Raw genomic sequence first — 18222 nt, forward strand, 5'->3', positions numbered from 1 at the left:
AAATATATTATCTGATCACAGTTAAATTTAACTTGACAATAACAGAATTATATTGTAAATATATTCAAATATTTGAAAATTTAAAATGTAATTAAAATCCATAAGAAAAAGAAAAACTCAAGATGAATTTTTAAACATTCTGTACTGAATGAAAATGAAAGAAATCAAGATAAATCTATGCTTAGAACTTTATAGCTTTACATGCTTATATAAGAAAGAAATCAAAGGTTTTCCATATTGTAGAAAAACAAGAAAAAAATAAACATAAATTAAGTGGGAAGAAGAAACAACAAAGAAAGGGAGGGAAAAATCCCCAAGATTTAAAAATATATATATGTATGTATACTATCATATCCTACCCATCTTCTTGGCTCTTCCCATAAACTGTTGTAGACTTGTCCTTCTCACCCATTATCTGTTTATCAGCACATAGAAATAAATGTTTGTGAGCAGTAAACTAACAGTTAAACAGACATATATTTTTTTAAATTTTTATTGAAATATAGTTGATTTGGAATGTTGTGTTAGTTTCAGGTGTACAGCAAAGTGATTCAGTTATACATACATATATTTTATTTTTTAACATTTTCTCCCATTATACCTTATTACAAGATATCGAGTATGTTTCCCTGTGCTATACAGTAGGTCCTTGTTGATTATTTTATATATAGTAGTGTATATATTTTAATCTCAAACTCCTAATTTATCTCTTCCCCCCTTTGGTAACCATAAGTTTCTATTCTATGGCTGTGAGTCTATTTCTGTTTTGTAAATAAGTTCGTTTGTACCATTTTTTTTAGATTCCACATATAAGTGATAACATATATTTGTCTTTCTCTGTCTAGCATACTTCACTTACTATGATAATCTCTATCCATGTTGCTGCAGATGGCATTATTTCATTCTTTTTATGTCTGAGTAATATTCCAGTGTGTGTGTGTGTGTGTGTGTGTGTGTGTATACCACATCTTCTTTATCCATTCATCTATCAGTGGACACTTAGGTTGCTTCCATGTCTTGGCTATTGTAAATAGAGCTGCTATGAACATTGGGCTGCATGTGTATTTTCAAATTATGGTTTTCTCTGGATATATGCCCAGCAGTGGGATTGCAGGATCGTATGGTAGCTCTATTTTTAGTTTTTTTAAGGAAACTCCATACTGTTCTTCACAGTGGCTATACCAGTTTGCATCCCCACCAATAGTGTAGGAGGGTTCCTTTTTCACCACACCCTCTCCAGAATTTATTGTTTGTAGACTTTTTGATGTCGACCATTCTGACCAGGGTGAGGTGATACCTCATTGTAGTTTTGATTTGCATTTCTCTAATAATTAACAATCTTGAGCATCCTTTCATGTGCTTTTTGCCCATCTGTATGTCTTCTTTGGAGAAATGTCTTTTTAGATCTTCTACCTATTTTTTGATTGGGTTGTTTGTTTGTTTGTTTTTGATATTGAGGTGTATGAGCTGTTTATATTTTGGAAATTAATCCCTTGTCAGTCGCATCATTTGCAAATATTTCCTCCCATTCTATAGGTTGTCTTTTTGTTTTGTTTATGGTTTCCTTTGCTATGCAAAAGCTGTTAATTAGATCCCATTTGTTTATTTTTTGTTTTTGTTTCCATTATTCTAGGAGACAGATCCAAAAAATATTGCTGAAATTTATGTCAAAAAGTTTTCTGCCTATGTTTTCCTCTAGGAGTTTTATAGTATCCAGTCTTACATTTAGGTCTTTAATCCAGAACATTCTCTAACACCATACAGTTAAACAGTCTTTGAACTCCATTTTAGGCTCTGTATACTGCGGTGCCTACTATTGGTTTGAATTCATTAAAGGACATTTACCTACCAGTATTATTTGTAGTGTTATTAGTAATAATAGCAAAATGGAAACAATTCAGGGGAAAAAAAACTTTTCAAGAAACTTTTAACACCTTTCTGAAATGATAATAAATTATGATTAGCTAATAGCTTTTGAATTCACAACTACTCAATCTTTCATTTTGGTGATAAAGTTCTAAGGTAAAAATGATAAACTTTTATAGAAATGTGAAAACACTTTCTGTAGGCAATTTTGATAAGTGTTTGAAAAGCAATGGGTAGCTTGAAATATAATATTTTTTAGTTCTGCATCTGGCTACACAAAATACCCACCTATGAACTCAGAAATATGAAATCACATCTAGACAAAAGTTACAAACACTTTGGCTATATGTTTTGCTAGATGTTTCTCTAGAGGAAAGAGATATTCATTTCTGTCAATGAAAGTTAATTGTTTCTTTGGCAGAAATATAAATAATTGTACCTATAGATGTTAAAACACAACAATATTTTGTTCCATTCATGTTACGTAACTAAATGATAAAAATAATTTCATTCTTTGCAAATTTTAAAATTTTTATAGATTAGTCGTATGGATGAATGATGATAAGTTTTTTGTTGAAGGAGTAACTATTCTTATTTGAAGCACATTTATACATGTTTCTTTGTCATATCTTTCAAAAGTCATTAGACATAATGGTTAACCCCAGGACTTCCCATTAGGCTATCTGAAGAATTCTGTGGCAATTCTTAATATCTGTAACCATGGTCATTAATATATAAAACTAAAGGTGGAACTCCTGAGTTATAACACAAAAACCATCATCTTAAAAGCAACATTCAATTCATCTGGTTATGTTCAATTCATCTAGTTACTCTAGAAAGATTTAAAATGTGTGAATAAAAAGTGTCTTTTTTAATACATCAGACACTAAGTAAAAAACAAAGGTGACTAAAACCAAATATTATTTTCTCATAAATAAGCTCATCATGCCAGGTCAAATGAGTTGTATCAAGCCTGTTTTCAAGAAGAGGAAATTTATCCATGTAAGTTCAGGAAGAAATTTGTAACTTAGAATTGGATTAAATGGATAGTGGTTAAGAAAAGTGCCATTGAAACTCGAAAGGCAAATTTGAATATAGCAAAAAGAATTTGTTTTAGTGAAGGAGAGAAAATATCTTAAGGGAAAGCCCCCTGATATATTTATATTTATAATAGAAATGGCAACAGATATACCTAAACCACATTTTTACTCAAGAAATCACATTCAAAGGAATGATCTGGCTTTAATTAGAGTTAGTCAATTTTCCCATCACATCTATACCAGATACAGGTAATTTATCAGAATTATAACCAATCTAGGAAAATAGACACATCACTTCTTATATTCAATATTTTTTTAACAAAGCCTTGCATGTGGTAGCTAATGCATAAGTATTTGTTGAATATATAAGTATTCTGAAGACAATAATAAAAACTTGAAATATTGTTACTGTAATGCAAGAAGTTTACAATATATCATTTTAAATGACTTATGAAAAAGTAATGACTCAAACTGAAAAACCAAACAAGGAAAAGAAATAAATTTTTAAGAAGATCAAAATGATCTTAGAGAAACCAGTAAATATAGAGATAAGCAAAGAGGGGACAACATGTGCATAATGGAAAGCTACAAGTTAGGAAATTAAATCTAGAGGACAAATGTGCAATTATATACTCTTGTGTATTTAAGAGAACTTGGCCTTTTAGAATAACTGCCTTGTAATTAAAACTTTATATGTGAATAATTGATTTAACATTATGCTTTATCTTAAAATCTTATTAAATGTATGCATGACACTACAGCATGGAAGAGAAGTTAGGGTCACTCTATTTGTAAATTTCATTTATTATATTTATAAGAATTATTTAGGTACCTAGAAGATGGCTAAATCTGAAAATCGAATTCTAAAAAATAAATAAAATATATTGAATATATAAATTTTGTTTTGAGTCTGGTTTGTAGATGGGAACAAAATTTCTCAAAGCTTGTTAAAATTTTCTAGATATGTGCATAGTCTCCCGAGATTTGCAAGCTGAGTTTAAAAGTCTAAGACGGAGGTCAAGTTTTGGAACAGCAACTTTCATAAATTGAATGCTAATTGCTTAAGTTGCTTAATAGACTTATCTACATTCAAAAACCACCCATGAGGACAACGACAAAAAGTGCACCAGTAGGCTTGTGGAGTTTTAGTTTTTAGGACATAATTACACCCAAGAAATTATAGATGTGGCTTGTCTGGGAGGCTTTCCTAGAAGGTGGTCACTTATCTTCATTATTAAAATAAAAAAAGAGCACTTGCACATTGTAGAAAGTTTTTTTTTTTCCCTTTTGCTGTAACTTCCTGTGATAAGTTGTCTGTGAAACATGCCTACTGCTTAGCAAAAGGTCCACAGCTCTAACTTTCATTCTGCACTGTAGAGGTGGTACAGTACTGAGAGAGGAAGCAGAGTTCAGAACATTGGGGCCAGAGGCCATGAGCCTGCATCATTAGCACCTCAATGGATCACTCTAAAGGAATTAGCATCAATTTGAATGATGTCTGCAGTGCCCTGTTCTCTGGGAGCAACTGCTCCACTTTCCCCTTTTTCGAACTACTTACTTGAAAGAGACAACTATTCTTAAGAGGTGATTGGAGGAGCCAGGACAGACTCCCACAGCAAGAAACCTGTGAGGGAGGAGTGATAACTTACTTTTCAAGGAATGTGCTTTTTTCTCACAAACATACACATATACTGATAGACACTGGTATTTCAATATGCAAATATGTATGTTTTCCTTAATCCAGGGAGTACACTGTTGATTAGAAAAAAGATTTCAAATCTAAAGCTCAAACAAAGGGGAACAATTCAGAATGTTAAATCCGAAAAAAAACTTCAAAGATTATTGACGCTCGTTCTCTCATTTTAGAGTCTGTAGCACAAAAAAGTTAAATAAAATTTCCAATTTTATACCTAACACCCTGTTAGTCTGGGAGAGATATGTTTAGCTTCCAGTTCAGTGTTTATTTGTATTTAGCAACTATAGAGCTAAGATTAAGCTGTTTCTCTGAATACACACAAATTAGATGACAAATGTATAATATCTTACTGGCTTTACTCTCAGGAACCCTATTTGGAGTGTGTCTGTAGAAACTGCACCATCACTGTTACACTTCTTCCTCTTATGTAACTAGATTCATGTTTCCACTAAATTTACAAGTAATGTGTGTGCCTTTCTCGCCTACTGTCCTGTTGCACATAGACTTGTCCTCATTTAATTTATTCTGATATACAGGATTTTTTTTAAAAAATATTTATTTATTTATTTGGCTGAGCCGTGTCTTAGTTGCAGCACATGGGATCTTCGTTGCTGCATGCAGCATCTTTAGTTGCAGCATGCGGGATCTTTTAGTTGTGGTATGTGGGCTCTTACTTGCAGCATGCATGCGGGATCTAGTTCCCTAACCAAGGATCGAACCCGGGCCTCCTGCATTGGGAGCACAGAGTCTTAACCACTGGATCACCAGGGAAGTCCCAGATATACAGGATTTAAAGTTGAGCTTTGCCTGATGTATGTGCATGGGTGATGGGGATATGGATCATAGAATAGAGAACACTGAGCATACCCAAAGCAAGAAAATATGATCTCTGTGCTGTCTTCTTTAGCTCTAGGGGGAAATCCTATTCTTTTCCCAAATCTCTTCCTCCTGACAGAAAGAACCAGGCAATTATGCAACTGATCCATGCCCTCAGTCATTCAGGTGACTTCCGCCTCTGATAAGATCTACCTCTGGCTCATAAGAGTTGGACCAACTAAGAATAAAGAACAATGGGAATTCAGACCAGATTGGCCTATAGGGTTTTCAACATAGCAGAGAGCTTTGTCCTTTTCACAAAAGAACCTCTTTCCCCACTCTCCATCCTGTCAAGCTATTCCTGTAGGACCTTGTTCCCAGTGAATTTCATAAATTATGGCCTTTAAATTTATGTGTGGATAGACCAAGAAAAGCTGTTCTTTTAAAATTTAGTGAGTGAAAGGTCAAAACACTTTGGTTATATGAGGAAAAGACTATGTATGTAAGGTCATGGGTTGCTTCTTGGATTTTGGGCAATGCTATTTTATTCAAGGATGTTGCTTTATTCAATTTGTAAGCAACAATCATGGAATGGCTATATAATCTTCAGTTTAGATAGGTCAGTAATTGGAGAATTTAAGGACCAGGAATCCCTTGGAAGGCCTCTGAAGACTTTTTTTTAGCCAGAAACTCTTAAGGGAATCCCACTGTGGTTTTCAATATGTCATTTCTATATTTTGCAAAGTGAAAATACAGGTGAAAAAATAAACATTAAAATTATTAAAAATTGATATTATTGATTAATAGAAAATTTGTCTTATAGTGTACAAATATTATCAAAGAAACTCTTATTCTTAGAAATAAAGAGTGCTTAAATTATTTTGTTACTTTTAAATAATACTGATAGAAAAACAATCACATCTAATGTTTGCCTATGTCCTTAATTAATTCCTCAGGATCAGTTCCTATAAATAAAAGTGTTGAACCTAATATAAATCACATTTTAAGATTTTAGTGCATATAAGTAATTTTCCCTTAAGAATTATCATTGATTCATGATTCCCAGAATAGTGTATGAAGAGCCCTGAGGAGCCCCTTTACCCTCCCAAATGCAAATGACCCTTAAACAATACAGGAGTTAGGGGCACAGATCCCTGCACAGTCATGTAACTTTACAGTCAGCCTTCTGTATCAGCAGTTCTGTGGCCATGGATCCTACCATTCATGGATAATGTAGTACTGTGTTACTCTTTATTGAAAAAAATGCAAGAAGACCTCAGACTTCCCAAAAGGCAAGAAACTCCCCACGTACCTGGGTAGGGCAAAAGAAAAAAGAAAAAACACAGACAAAAGAATAGGGATGGAACCTGCACCTCGGGGAGGGAACTGTGAAGGAGGAAAAGTTTCCACACACTAGGAAGCCCCTTTGCGGGCAGAGACAGGGAGTGGGCGGTGGGGAAGCTTTGGAGCCACGGAGGAGAGCGCAGCAACAGGGGTGCGGAGGGCAAAGCAGAAGGATTCTGCACAGAGGACCGGTGCCGACCAGCACTCACCAGCCCAAGAGGCTTGTATGCTCACCTGCTGGGGCGGGCGGGGGCTGGGAGCTGAGGCTCAGGCTTCGGAGGTCAGATCCCAGGGAGATGACTGGGGTTGGCTGCATGAACACAGGCTGAAGGGAGCTAGTGTGCCACAGCTAGCCAGGAGGGAGTCTGGGAGAAAGTCTGGAACTGCCTGAGAGGCAAGAGTCCATTGTTTCCTGGTGCATGAGGAGAGGGGATTCAGAGCACCGCCTAAACGAGCTCCAGAGATGGGCACGAGCCGTGGCTATCAGCACAGACACCAGAGATGGGCATGAAATGCTAAGGCTGCTGCTGCAGCCGCCAAGAAGCCTCTGTGCAAGCACAGGTCACTATCCACACCTCCCCTCCCAGGAGCCTGTGCAGCCCGCCACTGCCAGGGTCCCGTGATCCAGGGACAACTTCCCCAGGAGAACACACAGCACACCTCAGGCTATTGCAACATCATGGTGTCCTCTGCCACCGCAGGCTCGCCCTGCATTCCGTACCCCTCTCTCCCCCCAGCCTGAGTGAGCCAGAGCCCCCTAATCAGCTGCTACTTTAACCCTGTCCTGTCTGAGTGAAGAGCAAATGCCCTTAGGCGACCTACACATAGAGGCAGGGCCAAATCCAAAGCTTAACCCCAGGAGCTGTGCTAACAAAGAAGAGAAAGGGCAATCTCTCCCAGCAGCCTCAGGAGCAGTGGATTAAATCTCCACAATCAACTTGATGTACCCTGCATCTGTGGAATACCTGAATAGACAATGAATCATCCCAAAATTGAGGCAGTGGACTTTGGAAGCAACTGTAGACTTGGGGTTTGCTTTCTGTATCTAATTTATTTCTGGTTTTATGTTTATCTTAGTTTAGTATTTAGGGCTTATTATCATTGGTAGATTTGTTTATTGATTTGGTTGCTCTCTTCCTTTTTTTAATATATATATTTTTTTCCTTTTTCTCTTTTACTTAGTGGGTATGTGTGTGCTTTTTTGTGTGATTTTGTCCGTATAGCTTTGCTTTTACCATTTGTCCTAGGGTTCTGTCTGTCTTTTTTTTTTAGTATAGTTTTTAGCGCTTATTATCATTGGTGGATATGTTTTTGGTTTGGTTGCTCTCTTCTTTCTTTTTTTTTTTTCCTCCCTTTTCTTCTGAGCCTTGTGGCTGAAAGGGTCTTAGTGCTCTGGCCGGGTATCAGGCCTGAGCCTCTGAGGTGGGAGAGCCAAGTTCAGCACATTGGTCCACCAGAGACCTCCCGGCCCCACGTAATATCAAACAGTGAAAGCTCTCCCAGAGATCTCCATCTCAAAGCTAAGACCCAGCTCCACTCAACGACCAGCAAACTATAGTGCTGTTTATCCTATGCCAAACAACTAGCAAGACAGGAACACAACACCACGCATTAGCAGAGAGGCTGCCTAAAATCTTAATGGTTCACAGACACCAAAAAACACACCACCGGACGTGGTCCTGCCCACCAGAAAGACAAGATCCAGCCTCATCCTCCAGAACATAGGCATCAGTCCCCTCCTCCAGGAAGCCTACACAACCCACTGAACCAACCTTACCCTCTGGGGGCAGACACCCAAAAAAATGGGAACTACAAACCTGCAGCCTGCGAAAAGGAGACCCCAAACACAGTAACTTAAGCAAAATGAGAAGACAGAGATATATGCAGCAGATGAAGGAGCAAGGTAAAAACCCACCAGACCAAACAAATGAAGAGGAAATAGGCAGTCTGCCTGGAAAAGAACTCAGAGTAATGATAGTAAAGATGATCCAAAATCCTGGAAATAGAGTGGAGACAATACAAAAACGTTTAACAAGGACCTAGAAGAACTAAAGAGCAAACAAACAAGGATGAACAACACAATAAATGAAATTAAAAATTCAATAGGAATCAATAGCAGAAGGAATCAATAGCAGAATAACTGAGGCAGAAGAACGGATAAGTGACCTGGAAGATAAAATAGTGGAAATAACTACCACAGAGGAGAATAAAGATAAAAGAATGAATAAAAATTGAGGACAGTCTCAGAGACCTCTGACACAACATTAAATGTACCAACATTCGAATTATAGGGGTCACAGAAGAAGAAGAGAAATAAAAGGGACTGAGAAAATATTTGAAAAGATTATAGTTGAAAACTTCCCTAATATGCAAAAGGAAATAGTCAATCAAGTCCATGAAACACAGAGAGTCCCATACAGGATAAATCCAAGGAGAAACATGCCCAGGCACATATTAACCAACTATCAAAAATTAAATACAAAGAAAACATATTAAAAGCACCAAGGAGACAAGAGACCTGTATGCAGAAAACTGTAAGACACTGATGAAAGAAATTAAAGATGATACAAACAGATGGAGAGATACACCATGTTCTTGGATTGGAAGAATCAACATTGTGAAAATGACTATACTACCCAAAGCAATCTACAGATTCAATGCAATCCCTCTCAAGCTACCAATGGCATTTTTCACAGAACTAGAACAAAAAATTTTACAATTTTTATGGAAACACAAAAACCCCAAATAGCCAAAGCAATCTTGAGAAAGAAAAACGGAGCTGGAGGAATCAGGCTCCCTGACTTCAGACTATACTACAAAGCTACAGTAATCAAGACAATATGGTACTGGCACAAAAACAGAAATATAGATCAGTGGAACAGGATAGAAAGCCCAGATATAAACCCACACTCATATGGTCACCTTATCTTTGATAAAGGAGGCTAGAATATACAATGGAGAAAAGACAGCCTCTTCAATAATTGGTGCTGGGAAAACTGGACAGCTACGTGTAAAAGAATGAAATTAGAACACTTCCTAACACCATACACAAAAATAAACTCAAAATGGACTAAAGACCTAAATGTAAGGCCAGACACTATAAAACTCTTAGAGGAAAACATAGGCAGAACACTCTTTGACATAAATCACAGGAAGATCCTTTTTGACCCACCTCCTAGAGAAATGGAAATGAAAACAAAAATAAACAAATGGGACCTAATGAAACTTAAAACTTTTGCACAGCAAAGGAAGCCATAAACAAGACAAAAAGACAGCTCTCAGAATGGGAGAAAATATTTGCTAACAAAGCAACTGACAAAGGATTAATCCCCAAAATATACAAGTAGCTCAATATCAAAAAAGACAAACAACCCAATCCAAAAATGGGCAGAAGACCGACCTAAACAGACATTTCTCCAAAGAAGATATACAGATTGTCAACAAACACCTGAAAGGCTGCTCAACATCACTAATCATTAGAGAAATGCAAATCAAAACTATAAGGCGGTATCCCCTCACACTGGTCAGAATGGCCATCATCAAAAAATCTACAAACAATAAATGCTGGAGAGGGTGTGGAGAAAAGGGAACCCTCTTACAGTGTTTGTGGGAATGTAAATTGATACAGCCACTATGCAGAACAGTATGGATGTTCCTTAAAAAACTACAAATAGAACTACCATACGACCCAGCAATCCCACTACTGGGCATATACCCTGAGAAAACCATAATTCAAAAAGAGTCATGTACTGCAATGTTCATTGCAGCTCTATTTACAATAGCCAGGACATGGAAGCAACCTAAGTGTCCATCGACAGATGAATGGATAAAGAAGATGTGGCACATATATACAATGGAATATTACTCAGCCATAAAAAGAAACAAAATTGAGTTATTTGTAGTGAGGTGGATGGACCTAGAGTCTGTCATACAGAGTGAAGTAAGTCAGAAGGAGAAAAACAAATACCATATGCTAACACATATATATGGAATCTGAAAAAAATAAAATAAAAATAAAAAAGGTCCTGAAGAACCTAGGGGCAGCACAGGAATAAAGATGCAGATGTAGAGAATGGACTTGAGGTCACGGGAGGGGGAATGGTAAGCTGGGGTGAAGTGAGAGAGTCACATGGACATATATCCACTACCAAATGTAAAGTAGATAGCTAGTGGGAAGCAGCCTCATAGCACAGGGAGACCAGCTCAGTGCTTTGTGTCGACCTAGAGGGGTGGGATAAGGAGGGTGGGAGAGAGATGCAAGAGGGAGGAGATATTGGGTTATATGTATATGTATAGCTGATTCAATTTGTTATCCAGAAGAAACTAACACAACATTCTAAAGCAATTATACTCCAATAAAGCTGTTAAAAAGTAATAAATAATAATGGGGCTTAATCAGCAAAAGGCCATCCAGCATGTCACTCAGAAAAAAATAAAAATGCATATAAGTGGACCCACACAGTTCAAACCCGTGTTGTTAAAGGGTCAACTCTCCTTCTACATGTACGTTCCCAAATACTTCATAAATTATGTGGATATTGAACTGTGTTTTATTGTTGCTTTTACTATACTGTTTGATAATATTACATTTATTTGAAAATACGCATTGATTATTTCTTCTTTATTGAGTTAATACTTCTTCATATTTTCACAATTTTCAGTTAGAAAATGTGTCATATTTTAACTTACTTGAAAAAAAACTATGTTGTTGATTTTCCTATTATATCTAACATACATTGAAAATTTCCCAATATGCCATTTGATTTTAATTTTTTTGTACTAAAATATTTTAAACTTATTATTGATCACATTTGGCTTGTTTTTCTCTTTTGGGTTTCTACTTTTGCAATGTAGAAAGTCCTTCCCTACCTTCCACCTTCTTAAAAAATATTTTATATCCTTTTATATTTTAATGTATGAGGACACAAATGCTTAAAAAAATTAAAAATGAAACACATTAAAAGTAAGAACTCCTTCAATTACATTAAGAAAGTGAAAAGGCAAACTATAGAGTGGAAGTAGAAGTTCACAAAACAGATAAAATCTGACAGCCTTGTAGCTAGAAAATATGAAGAACTCCATTAAATCAATAAGAAAACAAAAGTAAAGGGAAAATTCATGAAAGTTGGGAAATTGCCTTTAAAGAAAAAATAATTTATGGCTTAAAATTACTGAAATTTATGTAGAAGTATGCTATGATCTGAAAGTTTATGACCTGCTCCCCCCTCCCCCACCAAATTTATATGTTGAAATCCTAACCCCCCACTGTGATGGTATTAGGAAGTGGGGCCTTTGGGAAGTGATTATATCTTGAGGTTGGAGCCCTCATGAATAGAATTAGTGCCATTAAAAAAGAGGCCTTAGAAAGCAGCTTTGCCCCTTCTGCCATGTGAGGTTACAGTGGAGAGATGGTCTTCTATGAAGTGGCCTCTCACCAGACACCCAATCTGCTGACACCTTAATCTTAGACTTGTCAGGTTTATAAGCCATCCAGTTTATAGTATTTTTTTGTTATAGCAGCCCAGACAGACTATGAGTATCACTCATTTATGATGATAAAATAATATAAAACTTATAAGTACTAAAAGGCTGAAAATCAGCTTGGACTGAGGAAGAAAAAAGTAGCCCTGACTTTATGCCATGGGGCAGGATAGACAGATAATGCCAGAAGCAAAGCTAACAAGAAACCTTGTTTCTCTTAAGGTCAAGTGGAAGTTGTAAAATGTCATTTGAACCCCCTAAGTGATAACTTCTTTCTTACTAGTGATGCCTCAGAACCATTTGGCTTCTTTTATTCATTACTATAAATCCAATTGCTAAGCTACCCACATTTCATGACATTACCCCATCTTTGGTTATTACCCTCTTCTACTCTCACTTAAGAAACAGAATTCAGTCCAGTCTGTTTCCTAATTTAGGCTCTCCTTGTTATCCATCAGCACAAACCCAGAGCTTACAAAAGACACTTCCCTTCAACTCTTGTGAAGCAGTATCTCTGGCTTCCTGTGTAGCCTCTTCCTTCCCTGCATCCAAAGTAAATCTGATGCTGTCAGACTAGAACTTTATTCTGGTGTTCTTGGCTGATTAGGCTTTAAAGATAAAAGCATGATGCCTCTTAAGAGCTGGTTTTTTTATTTTGTTTTGTTTTTTCTGTTATAAGACTAAAGAGTTAAATATCACAGAGTTTGAAGTGAAAACAAATATATTTCTGGAGAATCAAGTTAAATTTAGCATATAAGATAGGAATAACAATTTAAAATATAATAGTAAATAATAATAATAGAACACACTCATTAATGAATTTGTATTGTCAATGAAAAAATCAATAGTCAAACTAAGAAAGAAATGGAAAATTTTATTCAATCCAACCTGAGAATTATAACCCAGGAGACAGTCTTTCAGAAAGCTCTGAAGACTGTTCCACCCATTAGAGGTAAAAACACAGTTATATGAGTTTTTGAGACAAAGGATTATACCTCAGATGATGTGTCAACAGTTCACACAATTCAGATCTGCATGTATAAAGCCAGTAGTGAGCCATCATGACCCCTTACAAGATTAAGAAGGAGGGTTATCTCCTAAGGAGGTCTAATTATTGAAGATGCACAACACACAATAAAGGGGAGAGAGGAGGCGCAAATGGGCAAAGAAAAATTTTATGTTTAAATTTTTCTTGTTTTGACATAAAATATGAATTTTATTTCATCAGTAGTTATGCATAAAATTGTTTTGATCAGGATTAGATGGCTACCAAAGTGTAATTTAATTTTAAAATAAGTTGGTTTTCTGTAAGTGTCTAATTACAAATACATGCTAAACCTTACTTCTTTTATTTATACTGAATGAATGTGTTGCAGGAAAGAAAGTGGGGCTCAGAGGATGGCACATCCCAGGTCTCAGGTGAGTCCCTGGGATGGCCGCCAAGTGTGGGATCTTGGCTTCACGCAGGAAAGAATTCAAGAGCAAGCCATAGTAAAGTGAAAGAAAGTTTATTCAGGGAGATACACACTCCACAGACAGAGTTTGGGCCATCTCGGAAGGCAAGAGGGCTCAGGGTACGGGGTTGTCAGTTTTTAGATGGGTGGGTAATTTCCTAGGCTAGTGAGTGGGAGGATTATTCCAACTATTTTGGGGAAGGGGTGGGGATTTCCAGGAATTGGGCTACTGCCCACTTTTTGACCTTTTATGGTCGGCCTTGGAACTGTCATGGCACCTGTGGGTGTGTCATTTAACATGCTGTTGTATTACAGTGAGCGTATACAAGGCTCAAGGTCTAGTGGAAGTTGACTCTTTTGCCATCTTGGACCTAGTTGGTTCTAACCAGTTTATGTCGTGTCCTCAATGGCTGTCATTCTTTTAAACATTGTGCCCTGCCCCCTTCCTGTACACTCAATGAAAAAAATTTTTTTTTCAGGATGTGTGCTTATATTGGTTAGAATAATATAATGATGAAGTCTGATGAAATTCCACAGTATTAGATTAAAATAAATATTTTGAGAGTTTTTATGTATTATGATTATAAATCTCTAATTTCTTTGCCTTTTTTTCTCTCCTTAACAAAAGTATTAGAGTAACAAAAATATTACAGTAACCAATAGTAGAGTGGAAATTAAATCTGCCATTTATTATATACTGATGTAACATTTAAAAATATGATTCAGGATATTACTACACTGTATACTATTTTTTGATAGGATATTTAAGGTAAATAGAGATTCTTTATAAAATTTACATGGAAAAAAGATATTCGATCTCTGCATAAGTGGAAATGAATACAAATTTTAGCACTTTTTATTAGCATCTTAACTCTTACTTTTCTTCCTTGCTTTCTACGCCCTGAATACCAAGCACTTAGTTGGTAGTAAGTACTTTAACAAGAAAATTGCTTCTTTGCTTCAGGTCAGTGATCAGCAATAATTAAAGTAGCTAAAACACTAGGAAAATAGGCTAGGAAATAGAAGAACATGGTAACTCGATCCAGTTTTAAGTTGTTAATTAAAATAAGCAAAGACACATGCAAAATGAAATATACCCTCCAATCAATAAAGTGCTATTGAATACCTTTAGTTTAATTTAACTTTTAATATTCTTAATGTTTTATATTAAGATCTAACTAAACACATGATAGAGGGATGAATTTTGCTTTGGTCCATTTCATCAAGGAAGGTATCAAACAACTAAAAATTAAAAATGACTGGCATTCACCAGGTAATCTGAATAGCATATAAACCTTCCAAGCAGAGACAAGAATAGGATTAAAGGTATTTTGACTGTAAGGTAGACCAAATTGGGAATCATCGGGTTTCTCTATTTGGGGAAAATAACTCTGCAGAAAGAATTATTTGAAGGAAAAATACTGTATTAAAGATATTTTATTCATTATTTTCTGTTCATTTATTTATTCTTTCAAAAAATATTTGTTAGGCGTTGTATCAGTCATGGAGATAGAATAGTAGGAAAAACAGAATCAGGCCCTATACTGTGAGGGTAAAATATTGACTAATAATAACACAAATGTATAGATATAAACTCATATATATGCCACAGAGGAAAGAATATGGAACCATATTTTTTGTAACATGGATTGTATAATATGGATTAAATAGATCATTATGTTTTATAAACATTATATTTTATATTTTAGAAAGTATTATGCTTAGTGAAATAAGTCAGAGAAAGACAAATACTGTATGTTATCACTTACATGTGGAATCTAAAAAATAAGCTAATGTATATAACAAAATATTTAGAAACAGCTGCACAGATATAGATAACAAACTAGTAGATACCAGTGGGGAGAGGGAAGGAGGGAGGGCCAATATAGGGATAGGAGATTAAGCGATAAAAACTACTACGTATAAAATAGATAAGCAAAAAGGATCTATTGTACAGCACAGGGAAATATAGCCATTAGTTTATAATAACTTTAAAGGGAATATAATCTGTAAAAATATTGAATCACTATGCTATACACCTGAAAGTAATACAATATTGTAAACCAGCTATATTTCAATTAAAAAAACAAAATAAAGTTAAGCACTAATCAATATCTGCATTGAACTCACAATTTGGTACTTACATGTGACTTCCTTAAGTTTTTGTAAGTGTGAGCATTTTGAACAGAAGATCTAACATCTGAGGTTTAATAATAGCCCATGATTGTATGTTTATGCCTTTAGCTGTAAATAGCTGTGTTACAGTAAACCAGCTCTTCAGCATAAATAAATTAAATTTACAAAGCCATAATATAGCATTTGCTGATTTTTGCAGTATAAATATTCCCATAATGACCAATTTCAATCTACTGAACATTTTCACTGAAACTTGGATTTGGGAGAAATGTAGACAGTTGGCATTTGCAAGACAATATAAGCTTGGTTCAGTACAAAACTGGTTTCATCTTTTAAGATACATCTCAACCTAGTAAATCGATATATGTGTGCCCAATTTATTTCTAAACCTATTGCAGAAGTTATAATATTTGGAAAACTTTTAAAATAATGTGGAAATTTAATATACAGTATGACTCCAATCTTCATTCTTTCTTTTTTTTAATTCCCCATCTCATTTGCAAGAGACAAACTGTTTTCATAAAAAGTGAGTTTGTTATTATTTTTTTCCTCCAAAAAAATAACAAATAACAGTCAAAGACAGTGCTCACATTAAAAGTTTACAGAGTTTTGGCAACTCACACCACTCTTTTGGCTTTCTTCCCATGGAGGATAATACTGAGCTACATGTTAATTCTTTTTGGCACCGATTCTGTTGATTTTAGCTTTGTAAATACTGTCTGGTAGTGTTAAAATGTCACTACTCCATGTATCTTGTTTCTTCTTGGAAGGAAATTGTTTCTAGTGATAATGAAAAAGATAATCAAGAGAACCACAGTGAATTAAAAGAAGTATGACCAATACCCTAACATAGTTTTCACTTGGCATCATAATTCAGAGATTAAGGATATCGGAAGTGAGGCAGCAGGAAAACAGTCTACTGCAGGCAGCATGGTATCATCATAATTTAGCAGTGTATGCTGGGGTAGGGTTCAAAGAACCAGGAATCATTGTCACTATCCCTCTAAGGCTAGTAACAAATCAAAGAGAAAGAAGAATATGGAATTCATGTTTATAAACCCAAGGGAATAGTATATTATACCGAATCTACATGCAAAGGAAAATAAGAAACCATAAATGGGAAGTGAAAATTATACTATTTTGAGAGATGGAAAGAATGAGTTGTGGATGATTCTTATTAAGTGATGCTGTATTTAAGCAAGGTTTAAAAAAAAGAAATTTCACAGTTCATGGAATAACTGGTCTGCTCAGAGGTTAAAGAGGGCAAGGCATCAGGGGATGGTGGGAGGGAGAGATTTCTCAAAGATACAAAAAAAAAGAATAGGTTATAGTTTAAAGATTCAAAAAGAAAATAAACTTAGGGTGTTTTTTTTTAAGGCAGTTGAAGAATAAATCAAATGAAGGGAAGACAGTTCCAGTAACGCTCTGGCATCTGAAACCTGAAGTATCCTCTCCCTTGCCAGTGATTCTCTTTCTCACACTAATTTGTAACTTCGAACTATAAATTCTGTGCCATTGATTTTTATCCTGAATCTTATCAACTAACTGGCTAGCTTTGGAAATCTTAGTCTATTTTCTCTCTCTCTTTTTTATTTCTCCTGTTATGTAAACTAAGAATCTCTGTTCTTGAAACGTTTTATAAACTTAATGCCTAACTACTGATTATTTAGGCTGCCTGATGTGTGACTTAGAATTGCCCCCTGTGTAGGGTTAACCCAGAAAATATGAATCATTGGAAAGACAACAAAGCTTTTCCCCTGAGAGCAATTATATCTGATCAGAATCAAAAAGAGATACAGATGGATTTGAAGCCAGCCAGAGCGAAACAGATGGAAATTTATTTGCAGGAGTATCTTTATATTATCAGAGATCTAGTTGGTGTGTTAAATTTACTTTTCATTCCTTTAGAATCTTTGATTTTGGAAATCAAAGTACATATTTACAACCAAAAATTCAGCCATTCTTAATTCTCCTTTCTTTCATAACACCATTCATGTCAGGATTCCCATTAACTTTAGATCTTCAAGACATATTGCAGAGCATACATTCAGGATATCTAAAAAGAAGCTTACACAAAAGAAATTACGTACGTCTGTCAAGAACTGCGAAGTGTTTTAGACTTTACCCTATTTGCAAGCCAACAAGTTAGTATGCCACACTTTCCTGAATGCTGGTAGAAGACATAAGTCTCCTGGGTCAGAGAAAAGACAGTATATTAATCACAGCAATGGCACTAAGCATTGTATTATCATTTTTAATTGGCCCTCTGACCACCAATTTTTACAGGGCTATGCAAAAAGGGTCAGAGGATACTTGCACACACAGGGAGCTTCATTATAGGTGGCAGACCCTGAGATTAGGGAACCAAAATCTTTTATAATGATAGTAA

This window comes from Balaenoptera borealis (genome assembly GCF_965194805.1).
Source record: "Balaenoptera borealis genome assembly, chromosome: 4".
NCBI classification, from domain to species: Eukaryota; Metazoa; Chordata; class Mammalia; order Artiodactyla; family Balaenopteridae; genus Balaenoptera; species Balaenoptera borealis.